This window comes from Gopherus evgoodei, chromosome 24, assembly GCF_007399415.2.
Source record: "Gopherus evgoodei ecotype Sinaloan lineage chromosome 24, rGopEvg1_v1.p, whole genome shotgun sequence".
NCBI classification, from domain to species: domain Eukaryota; kingdom Metazoa; phylum Chordata; order Testudines; family Testudinidae; genus Gopherus; species Gopherus evgoodei.
In genome coordinates this window covers 8159377-8176052 of record NC_044345.1, presented here as the reverse complement: position 1 = coordinate 8176052, position 16676 = coordinate 8159377, and the positions used below count along the sequence as shown (strand labels likewise).

General features: G+C 47.6%; 1 protein-coding gene across 3 annotated transcripts in view; it reads left to right on the top strand.

Moving 5' to 3' along the window:
- Positions 1-477: 477 nt before the first annotated feature.
- The window catches only part of CGN (cingulin), a 67339-nt gene continuing 51140 nt past the window's right edge, over positions 478-16676 (top strand). For 2 of the 3 annotated variants that reach the window (XM_030542131.1, XM_030542135.1), the window contains exon 1: positions 484-502. The gene's annotated coding sequence lies outside the window, so the exon portion shown is untranslated. Of the gene's footprint in view, positions 503-16676 lie in introns of all 3 variants that reach the window. The other variant, XM_030542136.1, reaches the window with a different exon arrangement.

Genomic DNA, 16676 nt, shown 5'->3' with positions numbered 1-16676 from the left:
GGAGGAGCACAGGGGGTGGGGAGGCTGATCGGGCTGGGGGGGGCACTGAGGGAATGGGGGGGCTGCCCGGGGGGGCACTGGGAGAGCACAGGGGGGTGGGGAAGCTCCCCAGGCGAGGGGGGGGGCTGCTCACGCCAGAGCGGCACGAGCTCGGGAGCAGCCCCGGCAGACGGGGTGGGTGGGAGGCTGCGCAGGGCGGGGCTTGTTCTTAACGTCTCCTTCGAACCCCACCCTCGCCAAGATGGCGGCGCGCCCCCTCCCCTCTCGGGGAATCACATGACCTCTCCTGCCCGCCCCCGCCCACTGGGCGGGCCGCGGGCCAACGGGGGCGGGGTGGTGCGAGGCGGGGGCGTGGCTTTCTCACCGCGGGGGGAGGGGGCGGTCTGGCCAGAGCCCGGGCCAATGGCCGGGGCCGGGGGCGGGGCCTGGGCGAAGGTAACAGGTTGCGGGGGGGGGGGGGGGGAGGTGAGGCGCGTTCGCGGCGGGGAGCGGCCTGGGCAGGGTGAGTGCGGGGCCCCCTGCTCCTCTGGGGCGCTGCCTTCCTCCGCAGCTGTGGCCCCTATGGGCGCTCTGCCGCCTGGGGCTCGCCCTGCCCCTATAGGGGCTCCCTCCCCCCAGCTATGGCCCCTATGGGGGCTCTGCTGCCTGGGGCTCGCCCTGCCCCTATAGGGGCTCCCTCCCCCCAGCTATGGCCCCTATGGGCGCTCTGCTGCCTGGGGCTCGTCCTGCCCCTATAGGGGGCTCCCTCCCCCCAGCTATGGCCCCTATGGGCGCTCTGCCGCCTGGGGCTCGCCCTGCCCCTATAGGGGGCTCCCTCCCCCCAGCTATGGCCCCTATGGGGGCTCTGCCGCCTGGGGCTCGTCCTGCCCCTATAGGGGGCTCCCTCCCCCCAGCTATGGCCCCTATGGGCGCTCTGCCGCCTGGGGCTCGCCCTGCCCCTATAGGGGGCTCCCTCCCCCCAGCTATGCCCCCTTTGGGGGCTCTGCTGCCTGGGGCTCGCCCCCCTGCCCCTATAGGGCGCTGCCTTCTCCTATAGCTGTTGCTCCTATAGGGGCTTACCAATTTAGAGGGTCTCCCTGTCTCCTGGGGACCTGCTGGCTCCCTATAGTGACACAGTGTCCTATAGGGCTTCCCTATATAGGGATTCTCTTTTGGGGATGTAGTCTCCCCAAATAGTGCCTGCTCTCATAATGACTGCCCCTATAGGGAGCTCCTTCCCTCTGTAGTCGCTGCCTGTATAAGGACTCTTCCCATGGGGACCTATACTCCCCTTATAGTGACTTCTCCTATAGGGATCTCTCTCTATAGCATCTGCCCCTATAACAGCCCCTCTTCCCTGGGTGGTTCCATCTGTGGGAAACCCTTAATTCTCCTTGATGTGCATGTGCTTATCTCCCTCCCTCAACACACGCACCTTCCCCTGCCCCGTAAGACCCCCCCCCAACTCGGTGTCCTCCCTCCTCATATCGGGCTCCTGCTCCTGTAGGACCCCTCTTGGTGTGTCCCTGTTCTAGTGACTGTTCCTGTGAGGAGACACCCTGCTCACTGGTCCCAAGCCCCAATTTCTCCCCATTATTCCCACTGAGGTTTTCCCACCTAGATAAAGTCCTGCTGGAGAGTGTGTGTGTCTAACAAACATCACTGATGTGTTACAAGGCTTGTGACAACAGCTGGGGATTGGGTGTGTGAGAATTAGCTGGCTTGGGGGAGTGGGAAGTATTTGGAGCTCTTCACCTCCAGACCTGCTCCTCAAATCCAGCCCAGGCTGGAAGTGACTAAAAGCCATGGCCATTCAGTAGCCCTTGTGTGATGCGCTTTCCATCCATTTCCTAGTGGCCAGGCGCTTAGCAAAGTTGCCATCCTGGATGGCCATAACAGGCCTCTGTGTCAGCAGCCTTAGCAGAGAGGCTGCCTGAGGGCTTGTCTACATCAGAAAGTTGCAGCGCTGGTGAGGGAGTTACAGCGCTGCAACTTTGAGAGTGTCCACATCTGCAGGGCATCACCAGCGCTGCAACTCCCTGTTTGCAGCGCTGGCCGTACTCCCGTTTTGTCTCGGGTGTAGAGGATCCAGCGCTGGTGATCCAGCGCTGGTAATGCAATGTAGACACTCACCAGCGCTTTTCTTGACCTCCGTGGAAGGAGGAAGCCTCTGGTAATCAAGCTGGTTTCCTTTCCCGGTTTGCTCTCTCGGTCCCGGAGCCAGCCAGCAAACCGCAGGGAAGGAGACCTGCTTGCTCGGGGTTCCGTGACCGAGAGAGCAAACCGGGAACGCCGCGGTTTGCTCTCTCGGTCCCGGAGCCAGCCAGCAAACCGCGGGGAAGGAGACCTGCTTGCTCGGGGTTCCGGGACCGAGAGAGCAAACCGGGAACGCCGCGGTTTGCTCTCTCGGTCCCGGAGCCAGCCAGCAAACCGCGGGGAAGGAGACCTGCTTGCTCGGGGTTCCGGGACCGAGAGAGCAAACCGCGGCGAAGCTGGTTTCCTTTCCCGGTTTGCTCTCTCGGTCCTGGAACCCCGAGCAAGCAGGTCTCCTTCCCCGCGGTTTGCTGGCTGGCTCCGGGACCGAGAGAGCAAACCGCGGCGTTCCCGGTTTGCTCTCTCGGTCCTGGAACCCCGAGCAAGCAGGTCTCCTTCCCCGCGGTTTGCTGGCTGGCTCCGGGACCGAGAGAGCAAACCGCGGCGTTCCCGGTTTGCTCTCTCGGTCCCGGAACCCCCCTTGAAGCCGCCCAACAGCGCTGCAGTGTGGCCACATCTAACACCACTTGCAGCGCTGGTTGCTGTAAGTGTGGCCACTCTGCAGCGCTGGCCCTATACAGCTGTACTAATACAGCTGTAACAACCAGCGCTGCAAAATTGTAGATGTAGACATGGCCTGAGAACTCGAGGGTCTGTCTGCTGGGGAGGTCCATTGGCAGGGATTCTGGCCGAAGCCCCGGCTACTTCCACACAGCCTGCCTCTGATCAGTGGCTAAATGGGGACTTCGGACTCCAGGTTTGTAGTGGTGAAAGATATGAGCAGCATTAAATCACCATGATCTAAAACAAACAAAAAGCCTTGTGCCCAGTAGAAAAACGTAATCTAACCAGTTACTAGTAGCTGTGTTTAAATCTCAACTTAATTGTGGGTACCACAGTTCTCCAAGCGGTGACCAGCAAATGGTCTGTGGCCCCCTGCTTGTAGACTTGTGTGTCTCTTTCTCCTGCTGAATTGAATCTGATCTCTTGTGACGCTGACCTGGACACTATTGCGGTCACTTTCTAAAGGGACACCGTAAGAACGCACAAGAATCCTTTCCTTGTGGTGCTGACAACACCTGCAATGATTAAAATCCAAAGGGTTCTTAAAATTGCACATGCAGGTTGCTAATGTTCATGCTCCCTCCCTGTCCTCCCCACCCCAAGCTGATCGAAACTAGAGCAAACATTGAAACTCACTACTCAGTTTCACTCTCTGGTTCCCATGCACTCAGAACAATGCTGCTGTTTCTGAGCACCCCTCACCAGTCTCTTGTGGTGTGTGTGATGGAAATACTTCACATCCAAACAAACTGTTTTCACTGAAGATGAAGGAACGAGATTAGGCTTTGTGAAAACTGTTGTGTAAACAAACCCTTAGTGTCTCAGCCTGATATACCTCACTGGACAGAAGAATTCTGTATTTATGGCAGTTGTCATGTAAAGCAAATGAGAACTGCTGTTTTAGCTGCTCTAATGGAGGGTGATTGCCAACTCTGTAATTAATTACAACGAACTTTTTGCACCAGTTATTGTATTGTAAATGTTTAAGTGTTTAGTCGCTCAGTTCTCACAAAGTGAGTTTCCCTCTAAGAGCCAAGTGCCTCTGGCCTAGACATAGAAGCTGTGTGTAACTGCATGACAAGTGAATAGGCTGGAGTTGTCTGGTTTCATCTTTCTGCTTCATCTTTTCGTCCCCCCCCCCCGCCCTCCAAAAATCAAACCCAAATCCTTGACTTACTAAGTGCTGGGATAATCCTACCTTAACATGATAGTCATGGTCTTGTTTTATGTGAAGACCCCTGGTGTGGCCGCAGATTGCAGCAGAGTAGGGGACAAATGTCTTCAGGGAAGCTTTAATTTGAAAAAGTGTCTTGGACCCAGCAACTTTTGTGAATGTTGATATTAAGGCAAACTGACACACTTAAAATGCTATACCTTGGGTTTCACCTCCTGTTGCAGAATTTCTGTAATGCAGCATCCTTAAAATTGAATGTGCAGCTTCTTACACTGCCCTGCCCATCTTTAACATTCATTCTGAAGGATGGTATTTTTACCATAGTTGTTTTTTTTTTTTTTTTTTTTCCCGCAAGCAGGATAAAAATCTGAGCCCTAGATTTTATTTTTTACACTCAGCAGCTGATTACAATGTGAAGACTGTGCTGTGATTCTTTTAATCTTTATAGGCTTGAGGGTTTTTTGAAGACATTTCCTTCCCATTGTGTTAATACATTAGGTTCAGTAATCGTTGCCGTGCTGGTATTGTTCTGATACCACATCTTGTGGCATTTATTTTGTAGCTGTGTAAAAAGGTGTCCTGACAGGGCACTTTAAAAATACAATCCATTCACAAAACAGATAGGTGTCTTTGGTGCAGAATGAGTGTTTCTGTGGAATTGCTATCCGCTCCCAAGTGGATGGTCTACAAGATTTTAAGCCTGAGCAATCTATACTCTTTTCATTTGTGTTCCATTTCTGTCATGGGCCTTCAGTTAAGAAACTGTCCTCAAGGATGGAAACTGCTGAAGGATGAAATATTCCATCATGCCGCTCCTGTTCTGTCTAATTAGACTGCACCCTTCAGCATGGTATCTGTTTATATACAGTAATTAGGAATACAGAGTTCTTGCTTGTGTAATAAAGCAGCACTCCTGTCAAGGATTTTGTTACTGCCACAAACCCAGGTTGATGGCATGAGTTGTTGGGGAATCTTTCACCTCTAAGGGCTTGTCTACATCACAAAGTTGCAGCGCTGGTGAGGGGGTTACAGCGCTGCAACTTAGGAGGTGTACACATCTGCAGGGCATCACCAGCGCTGCAACTCCCTGTTTGCAGCGCTGGCCGTACTCCCGTTTTGTCTCGGGTGTAGAGGATCCAGCGCTGGTGATCCAGCGCTGGTAATCAAGTGTAGACACTTACCAGTGCTTTTCTTGACCTCCGTGGAATAAGCAGGTATCCCATCATACCTGAGGAAGCATCTGGTAATCAAGCAGGTCTCCTTCCCCGGTTTGCAGGGGGGTTCGGGGAACGCGAGAGCAAACCGTGGCGAAGCTGGTCTCCTTTCCCGGTTTGCTCTCGCGTTCCCCGAACCCCCGTGCAAGCAGGTCTCCTTCCCTGCGGTTTGCAGGGAGGTTCGGGGAACGCGAGAGCAAACCGCGGCGAAGCTGGTCTCCTTCCCCGGTTTGCTCTCGCGTTCCCCGAACCCCCGTGCAAGCAGGTCTCCTTCCCTGCGGTTTGCAGGGGGGTTCCGGGAACGCGAGAGCAAACCGCGGCGAAGCTGGTCTCCTTCCCCGGTTTGCTCTCGCGTTCCCCGAACCTCCGTGCAAGCAGGTCTCCTTCCCTGCGGTTTGCAGGGGGGTTCGGGGAACGCGAGAGCAAACCGCGGCGAAGCTGGTCTCCTTCCCCGGTTTGCTCTCGCGTTCCCCGAACCCCCCTTGAAGCCGCCCAGCAGCGCTGCAGTGTGGCCACATCTAACACCACTTGCAGCGCTGGTTGCTGTAAGTGTGGCCACTCTGCAGCGCTGGCCCTATACAGCTGTACTAATACAGCTGTAACAACCAGCGCTGCAAAATTGTAGATGTAGACATACCCTCAGAGGGTAGCCGTGTTAGTCTGGATCTGTAAAAGCAGCAAAGAATCCTGTGGCACCTTATAGACTAACAGACGTTTTGGAGCAGGAGCTTTCGTGGGTGAATACCCACTTCCTCAGATGCATCTTGATGCGTCTGAGGAAGTGGGTATTCACCCACGAAAGCTCCTGCTCCAAAACGTCTGTTAGTCTATAAGGTGCCACAGGATTCTCTGTCTTGATAGTGAACTCCTAGGGGGAGCGGAGTGTCTCTAACTATAGAGCTGCACTGCACCTAGCACACTGTGGTTCTGATCTCAGTTGTGACTTTGAAGTTTTACCATCATAAAACAATAATACTAACATATTTAAAATGTTTCTCTTTAAAAGAAAAAAAAATACTCCCTAGTCTCCTATCACATTTGCTGGTATCTAGAGGCTGAGGGTGGGATTATGTAGTGCATCGTGGGAGGTAGTGTGGCTTAGTGGGTAGTTCATTGTACTGGCCCGCAGAAAACATGGGTTCGATTCCTGGCTCTGCTACTGGTTTGCTGGGTGACCTTGGGCAAGTCACTTCTTGTCCCTGTGCCTCCATATTCCCTTCTGTAAAGTGGGGATAATGTTGCTGATCTCCTTTGTAAAGCGCTTTTGAGATCTACTAACAACAAGAGCTATATAAGAGCTAGGAGTTGTCATAATCCAATACCACAATATTATATCCTGGCCAGGGAGGCAGAGAGCCAGAAAGAGGCAGAGAGAGGATTGGGACCCAGTCCTTCAAGATGCTAAGTACCTTTAACTCTTACCCAAGCTAATGGTGGTTTATTTTTATTTTCTATTTTAACTCAGTCCAGTCTCTCTGTGGACAGCGCACTTGGGTTTCTTCCCCCCACTCCCCCAGGGATGGAATCCTGCTGTGTCCTGCATTCCCTAGTCACTTGCTGGGTTTGTTTCAACAGTTCACATATCCCTCCAGGTCCGAGGAAAGCAAATGCGCTGCTTCTTGTTGTCATTCTTGTTTCGCTACTGAAGTCAGACCTCAAACTGACTGATCAGAAATGCAGTGCTGAAAGTTGGTTGGGATGTGCTTCGTACTTGGGCAGCTATTTCAAAGCTGGCATCTCCCTTCCCTTCTTCCCTTTTTACATAATTGGCCCTCAGCATCTGTCTTCAAGAATAACTTTTTATCTTTAGTCTACTGTAACAATCTTTGTTTTAGAATACATTAACAGGTTGGTTGTGGGGATTTCTTTTCCTTCATTTCCTCCCCCAACCAGTTGGTCTGGTTTTGAATAGGCTCTGTTTCTGTTTAAAGAGTTCTAGTAAGATTAAAGGACTGTTTGTGTGGCTATTCCTGTTGACAATTCCTTATCTCATTTGGGAGAGCACATGATAATTAGGGGGCAAAGAGTTACTTGCAGGATCTCTCTTGGGCCTCAAGTCTTTTTAGTTTTTTGGAAAAAACTAACTGGTCTGTGTATCGGTCACTTTACCCTTGATCGTAATATACTGCAATGTAGTTGCTTCCTATTGTGGTAGCACATTTTGGGTGCTAGGAGCTGTGTACCGTAAGAGGGAGAGATGCATTCTCTACTGCCCTGCATATTGCCAAGTGAATATCAAAAGGCTGTAAAGTGTAGTATTTATGTGTGTATTTTGCTGTGGTGTGAATGACTAAAAAGTGCAGGGCATTGGCGAATAGGGTTGAGAGTCATTGTGCCAAAGGGTTTATAATCTGACGACCTGGTGCTGAAACCTTTACTTGATAATTGCAAAGTAATGCACACTGGAAAACATAATCTCAGCTGTTTGCCACTCAAGAAAAAGATCTTGGAGTCATTGTGGTTAGTTCTCTGAAAACATCCGTTCAACGTGCATCAGCAGTCGAAAAGACTAGCAGAACGTTGGGAACTATTAGGAAAGGGATGGATAATAAAACTGAAAATATCATCATGCCATGGTATGCCCAGACCTTGAATACAGTGTGTGGTTCTGGTCACCCCATCTCAAAATATATATATTAGAATTAGGGAAAGATATGATACAAGTCTATTCAAATCATGAATAGTGTGGAGAAAGTGAGTAAGGAAGTGTTAGTTACCACTTTGCGTAACTCAAGAACTGGGGGTCACGCAATGAAATTAATAGGCTGCATAACAAAGAAAAGGAAGTACTCTTTCACCCAATGCATGGTCAACCTGTGGAACTCATTGCCAGGGGATGTTGTGAAGGCCAAAAGTATAACTGGGAGCATTCGCTAAATTCATTGAGGACGGGTCCATCGATGGCTATTAGCCAAGATGGTCAAGGATGCAACCCCATGCTCTGGGTATCCTGAAGTCTCTGATGCAGGGATTGGGATGACAATGGTTGGATCCCTAAGTCTTTATAATTGCTCTGTTCTGTTCATTTCCTCTGAAGCATGTGGCATTGGCCACTGTTGGAAGAGAGGATGCTGGGCTCGACGGACCATTGGTCTGACCCAGTATGGCCAATCTCATGTGTTGAGTAGCCCATTGACATAGTAGGGTTTTTCATGGATTACAGTGCTGCTCACCGTGACCCTCAATATGCAAGCAGGCAAACAATATACAAGTAAAACATTCAAGATGCTGTCAAGGTATGTGTCATGTTACTGGTATAGGTTGAAATTCTCAGAACTGCTTAAGCGACTTGGGCCCCTAACATGTTGTTGAAAGTCAATGGGGCTCTGAGCTTCTAAATCACTTAAGCACTTCTGTAAATAGTACCCATGATCTATCTGTCTTCCTTAGCTATTCCTACAGGTTTTATAAAAAAATGCAAAAATCCCCCGCAGGTACCATATGTGATTCTTAAAGTCCTTAGACTACTGACTGGAAGAATTTAATAAGGTGTTAAAAAAACAGTTGATCTGGTTTTGCTTTCCCCCATGTTTTAGTCTGAATAATGATGGTACAGGACAGGTGTTAGCTTCAGTCTTTCATACTCATGCACTAGCGCACTGGTTTTCAACCTTTTTTTCATTTGTGGACTCCTAAAAAATTTCAAATGGAGATGTAATCTGTGGATGACAGGTTGAAAACCACTGCCTTAGCACAAATGCTGTGGTGTTAGTTTTGGGTTGCTGGCTCTTCGGGCGACGTTCTAACTCCAAACAGAAGTGCTTGAAATAATAAAAAGTGCATTATGGAAAAGCTTTTTTTTGTAGGGAGGGGGAGGGGATTGAACTACCTGATGTAATTTTAAAGATGATTCTAGGTCTGCCTACTTTCCCTCACTCTTCTGCATTTGTTCTCAAACTAAGGGTTTAAGTTTCAGGAAGGCCAAATCCCCAAACACCAAACTAATGACATGCACACTAGTATTCTAAAATACCTTGGCACTGTACTGGGAAAAACAGCCAGGTGCAGATTCATTATATGCTCCGAGGAGCAGTTTCTTACTCCAGTATTTATGTCTGCCATTAAATATTTACTGGTGGGTCTGTGTGAATCTGAATAACCTGTTTTCAAAAGCACGATTTGTTTTGAAACTGACAAATGGAAGGTTAACGTGAACAGAAATCTGGGGGGAATTTTGACATGATGCAATTCATGTAACAGTTTGTTTTATTTTACTATTAAGTTAAATATTTATTTCTAAAATTTGGCATCTCACATGTATCTAGGTAGTTGGAATTTCTAACTGCGCATACCTAGGCAGGAAGTATCTGAAGAGAGACTATTTGGAGTATTAACTACTTATGGCTCCAGGCCCTGTTTCAGCAAAGCCCTTAAAGACATTGGATTCCTACCAACTTCAAAGCTTTTGCTGAACAGGGGCCAAAACCAGGTCTGTTCTCATGTATGTGGTTATCTTTATGCACAGTCTCTGCAGGATCAGGCTCTAAATCAATAGGGAAAGCGTGATGGGGTTTTAAAATCCTCGGCATTTTCTCTGTCTTGCAATTCAAATACTCCAGCACCAGGCAAGTGACCAATCTATTTCCATATTTTGGGATCAATCTTCACTAGCCAGGTTGAATGAAATGCAGAAAATAGGTAAAAAGAACAAACTGGGACTACTGAATTGGGTTTCTTAAAATCCAGCTAGTATAAGGCAGTGTGGATTGACTTCAAATTGGAAAGTGTTGATTTAATTCAAACTTTAATCAGCTTTTCTGTTTGTACTTCAGTTATTTTCTAAAGAATATTGGTTGATATAACCATTAAAATATGTTGATTTACTACTGAATAGTATCTTTACACCAGATTTGGTACAACTTTTTTGCTATTTAGGAGAATATGCTATAAATAGATACCTTTATATAAGCAATAATATAGCTTAATATTTTCAGATTCTTGTACATGTTAGAAAATAGTGAATGATATTTACTAAATTAACTTTTTCTCATGATTTGGGTCAAGCTGCACTAGGATGGTATCTGTAATTTAAAGAGACAAAACAGCATCTTTATCTTTTTAATTTACATATTTTAAGAGATTGTAACAAGTTTAGGCCTTAATATATTTTGTATTAAATTCAGATTTCATTTTAAACAGTTTTATTTTTAAAAATAAAAAATCTCCCAACCCACCCTGTCATAGGGTAAAATTTTCAAAAGCACCGGAGTCCCATTTTTAAAAAGTGACGTAGGATATGTCTATACTACTGAAGCACTGTCACTTAGTTCTGTAGTAAATCCACCCCCTCTCAAAATGGTAGGTAGGTCTTGGGACTCTGAAGTGTCACTGAAAGTTGAGGGGGCTTAGGCCTGATCTATGCTTAAAAGTTAGATCAACCTAGTTACGTCACTGAGGGCTGTGAAAAATTCTGTGACCTGAGCACTGTAGTTAGATCAATTTAACTCCTGGTGTAGCTGTGTCAAGGTCAACAGAAGAATTCTTCTACTGACCTAGCTTCTGCCTTTTAGAGAGGAGCATTAACTGCACTGACAGGAAAAACACCTTCCAGTGGTGTAGGGAGTGTCTACGCTATGGTGGTATAGCCGCCACTGTAACAGCCGTAATGTAGACATACCCTTAGGCTCCAAAATCACCTAGGTCCTTTTGAAAATTTAACCCATAATCTAAAACGGTGGTAGCTTCTTAGCACCTCTCTTTTATAACTGATACGTAATTTATCAGCGTCTTAGTCACTATGTTCCTTTGTTGGGGAGGGACTTTTCCAATTTCTATTAGAGATTGCTTAATAAATGATACTGGCATAACTCTTTTTCTGGCATAAGAGAGTTTCCTGTCAGTTTGTTATTTGGGAAGGGATTCGAACCTAAACTGGTGGTGGGAAAGCCACTCTTCTGGAATAAGTGTGTTCACATGGTGGATTCTACTGATGAAACTTTCCTGTGTAGACAAGATCTAAGTGAAACAACACACGTCCCAGTGACTTCTCAAAGTCAAGTCATCCTTTTCAAAAGTCACTCTAAAATACTAGCGTAACTATGGCCCATGCTTCATTGGAAACTTTTTTTTCAATGTAAAGAGTGTACCTATTATGGCTTCCTTTGGTAGAGGTTTTATGTCCCTGCCCCCTCTCGTAAGGGTTAGCATTTCAATAAGCTTCTTAACCTTTTCTTTTTCCTTCTTTAACATAATAACAGAGGCTTTCCCCACCTGCTTAATAACTTATGCATAGGCATAAATAAAACCGTTCGTAGCAAAAACATCTTATTAGCTTGGCTTCTGTATAGGAGAGGGAATGCAACTGTAGAAGAATGTTTTCTGGACTGTGAAAACTGTTGTATAACTGCTTCTATATCTGCTCCTGCATTTGCTGGAATGGTAGGAATTGGTCCTGCCTAATGTGGCATCAACGATGCTTCTGATTTATTAAGTGACAGTAAAAGTATTAAAATGCATTATGCTGGCTTGTGGGACAGCGCGTAGGGAATATGGAGTGAAACTAGAGGTATGGGGAAACTGTTTTCCATTATCTTGGTGGTTGATCATTAACTATGGACTTTTTTTTTTTCTTCCTTGCTTGTGGGATGAAAGAGCTGCGTTGTTAGATGCGTAGGCACATTTTGAGATTCCTTTTGCATCTAGTCTCACCTGCGGATCTCAAATGCATTGTTCTAATGTTTGCGGTATCCTCTTTCTCAGATTGGGGGTGAGGGTGCACTGAGGGTATGTTTACACTGCAGTGAAACACCTGTGTGTGGCCCCTATCAGCTGACTCTGGCCTGGGTGTACGATGGCAGTGTAGACACTTGGGCTTCAGTCCAAGCCCCAAGGTCTACAATTTTATAGCCCTACAGCCTGAGCCCAAGTCAGCTGATATGGGCCAGGCACAGGTGTTTTATTGCCAAATAACCTACCCTGAGATGCAGAGAGGAAGAGACTTAGAGGTTTTTAAGGTCAGGCTTGACAAAGCCCTGGCTGGAATGATTTAGCTGGGGATTGGTCCTGCTTTGAGCAGGGGGTTGGACTAGATGACCTCCTGAGGTCCCTTCCAACCCTGATATTCTATGACTTGCCCAAGGCCACCCCGCAAATTCTTGGATTCTAGCGCCATCAATCCTGACTCCCAGGCCTGTGGATGCAATCTGTCTTCTAATCTTGTGACAATTAGTGGGTGCAGCAGGAGGAAACTGCTATGTAGAATTTCTCTAGTCCCCTCTATACCCATTGAATGTGAAATACAAGGCACTCTTCCAAAAGAGGCTATACTTTTTCTTTCTCAACAAAGAGACAAGAGAGTGCCTTTAAAACTCTTGGGAGTGGGGAGGGATAGCTCAGTGGTTTGAGCATTGGCCTGCTAAACCCAGGATTGTGAGTTCAGACTTTGAGGGGGCCACTTAAGGATCTGGGGCAAAATCAGTACATGGTCCTGCTGGTGAAGGCAGGGAGCTGGACTCAGTGACCTTTTGGGGTCCCTTCCAGTTCTATGAGATAGGTATATCTCCATACATTTTTTATTATAATTCTACATTTAATAAGCATTGGTCAATGAGAAAACATTCTCTATTGCCAATAAGGAAAACGGACATATTTGTATTCCTGTGGAATACGTGTCTTGCCTTTTAATCATTATTTACCTTTCACTGCCAAAAGTTGTGCAATGGCTGTGAAGTGGGTTGTATACCTGAGATTCCATCCCGTGTGCAGCACCTGCAGGCAAATCCTGTGTGACGGAAATGGAATGCTGCATGGTGCGGACTCATTTAGAGTACTTATATTTTTTAAAACTGTCTCATGGTTCTGACTGCCTGGCCAGTGCAAACGTTAAGAAATGGCCACAAGATCTAGTCACCGTGGGTCCTGATTCTACAGTGTGTTCTACCTTGCACATTTTAATGTGGTATGTGATGCAGGTTGTTTTTTTTGTGCGGCCCTAAGATCACTCAGACCTTTGGAATGAAGGGTGGCTACTTTTCTGACACCACGCTCAATCTGTGCAGGTAGATAACGCTGGCAAAAGGCTGTGTGGAATAGGGCTAGGCCTCCCGTGATGCATGTGGACGACAGTATCTAAACATGTGACAGCAAATTTCAAATGGATTGCAATTCTTGTGGGCCCACACTGGAAATGGATTAAAGCTTTGTGGAAGATAACAGGAGGAAATAGTAATTTTTTTCCATTGTGCTAGTTAAAACAGGAGGACATATCTCTGTGATGTCACTCTGGGTGTGGTCTATCTGGCCAATTCCTTAGATTATTCCAAGATTTGAGATTTGTCTTAAACAACATTTCCCATATGTAGGGCTCTGCCAAATTCATGGTCCATTTTGGTAAATTTCATAGTCATAGCATTTGAAAAATCTTGACTTTCACGGTGTTGTAACCATGGGGGATCCTGACCCAAAAGAGGGTCACAGGGTGTAGTTGTAGCGGGGGGTGGGGTGGTTTAATGGTATAGCTACCATTACTGCTGCGCTGCCTTCAGAACTGGGTAGCTCAAGTGTGACAACTGCTGGCTAGGAACCCAGCTCTGAAGGCAGTGTTGTTGCCAGCAGCCGCGGAGGAGTAAGGGTGGCAATATCATACCATGCCATCCTTCCTTCTGTGCTACTGCTGGCAGCAGCACTGCCTCTTGGGCTGGGTGCCTGGCCAGCAGCCACCACTCTCCGGCCGCCCAGCTCTGAAGGCAGCGCAGAAGTAAGGGCAGCAATACCACGACCTCTCTACAATAGCCAGCTTTCATGGAGGAGGCCAGATTTCATGGTCCGTGATGCATTTTTCACGGTTGTGAATTTGTTAGGGCCCTACTACAGCTGTTTCTTCAGTAGCCATAAGGTCTAAATTACAAACATTGAGCTGTGCATCTAGGTGCATTTTCCCACGTCTTGCAGATGTTCAGACTCTAGATTTCCTTTTTGAATTAAGAGGATTTATATTGCAGCTCTCCACTAGTTTTCCATTCTCTTTCTGCCAGATGCAAAATGCCCTTTTGGGTTAACCTGTTACCAAAGGTTATGGTACTATTGTGTTGCTAACCCCATGAGCAGAAGTTGGCCTCCTTCTATCAGTAAAACAGCGATTCAACAGCCCCAGGTTGGGAGGTGTGTGTGTGTGTGTGTGTACCCATTAGCAGCCTGCAGTTGCCTTCCCTATGTTGTCCCTATGTCCTTATCTTAACTCTGTGGGCTAAATTAATCCCTGCGATATACCACTGAAATGGCTTGCATGAAATCCGGCACAGGCTTTGGTCTTTCAAGGGCTTGGAGCTGGAGGTATGTCTATACAGCAGCGGACAGGTGTGGTGCCCAGCTCAGGTGGGCTTACATGTGTTAGCTTTTCTCGCTAGATATAGCTGTGTGGCCGCTGGCTTGGGCTAGCCGCCTGAATACATACCCAGGGGGCTGGGAGGGATAGCACTCTGGCAGCTAGCCCGAGCCACCACCTGGGCAGCTGCCGCCGCGCTGCTATTTTCAGTGTGCTAGGTCACGTAGAGCGTGTGTGTGTATGTCTGCCTGAGCTGGGAATGGCCCCTCCGAGTTGCTGCATGGATGTACCCTGAGAGATTGGAGTCCCGAGTTCTAGCCTCCTTGCAGAATTACTCAATGCTTGTGCTACCCCAGCAAACACTGGAGAGGCTATTGCAGGGCAGAGTTAAGGTGCAATTGTGTCATAAAGCTCGAGCTTGGCCATGGCTGGGTGAGCAAAGTGCTCAGTTTAATGTAACTGGGTACAACGCACTTCTCCTCCCCCCTCTGTTTTGATGCATACTATCTTGTACACACTCAAATCCCTCCTTCAGGACAGCGTTCGGGCTGGGTTTCTCTCAGGACTGCTCTTCCCCTTTTTCGTGTGGGAGTGGAGTCCAGATATGCTGTTTCTCAAGCCCCTTTATCAGCTGAGCTGGACTGTAAGAATTCCTGAGAGATTAAACATTTACCATGACTCACCCACCTCCTCTCACGTCCACCTAGGACATGGTGTGATTCAGATGCAGCATACTCCTATACTAACTCTATTTAGGGGGCACTAAGGTGCCCCAGTCATGGATCAGGACCCAACTGTGCTAGGTGCTGTACAAAGAAAGCCCCTGCCCTCCAAAGCTTACAACCTATGTAAGTCTCTAGTCCCTGCCTCTGTCTAAACATGGTTGTATGCAGCAAACATACGGGAGTTGTAAGGTGCAAGCTAGGGAGTTCTGGGGTTGCAAGCTGGAGGCAGTATTAACATTCTAGCTTTGTGTTTTGCTTGAGCAGTTTTTTTGCACACTGTAATAGCGATGTTACCTCTGCTTCCCCCGGCACTAGTTCTTGGAATCTGATATGCTCCAACTTTATTGCCTTTCTGCTTCCTGGGACTTACCGCATGTACTTTTTATAGTGGCTGTTATAGGGTACGTCTTCACTACCGGCCGTATTAGTGGGTAGCAATCAATTTCTCGGGGATCGATATATCGCGTCTCATCTAGACGTGATATATCGATTCCCCGAACGCGCTCCTGTCGACTCCGGAACTCCACCAACACGAACGGCGGTAGCAGAGTCAACAGGGGGAGCCACGGACGTCGATCCCGTGCTTTGAGGACAGTAGGTAACTCGATCTAAGATACTTTGACTTCAGCTAGGTTATTCACCTAGCTGAAGTTGCGTATCTTAGATCGATCCCCTCCCCTAGTGTAGACCAGCCCATAGGTAAGCACAGCTGATGCATCTCAACTTCTCTCTCTCCCGTACCAACTGCTGTTTCCTTCATGCATTGGCACATCATGAATGCGCCGTCTGACTGAATCTTGAGGCTAGGGTTGGCACCTACGAGCAAGGCTATCTCCGACCTGACTTCACTGTCTCCATTCCCCCTTGATGTGCTGCAGCATCTGTTCTTTTCCTGTTACAAAATCCACCCACCACTTCTTACTTGCTGTGACCAGCCAGGCTCCTGTTGCTTCCCTCTTATATCCCTCTTATATCAAGTATCAGAGGGGTAGCCTTGTTAGTCTGGATCTGTCTATAGTCTATAAGGTGCCACAGGATTCGTTGCTGCTTCTGATATATCAGTTGCTTTTGCCAGATTTTGTTCCTTCTTCTAGTCACTAGGTGGTCAGAGAGTCTTGAAACAGCTGTTCCGAATCCTTGATACTGTTTTTCCTCCTGCACCATCCCATCACAGAGGTGTCTCTCACTAGGTGTTTAATATCCCTCTGCTTTACAAGGTCTTTCCTCCCATGCATTCAGAGAAGAAGATCTAGGACCAACTGGTAAGATACTTCTGCATCGTGTTGATGCTCTGCATCGTCTAGCCTGGAAATATGAAAGTAATAGGATTGATTAAGTGTGTTTGCTATCTGCTCGTGATCTGGGTATATTTACAGATGCTAGGGATAAACTCCCCTGGATAAAATCAATCTCATTATCTCAATGCTCTACAGACTGTGTGGATAACAAGCTCAGGACACGGAGTATAGAGAGATCCAGTATCTTGACACACTCTGTATGTTGCA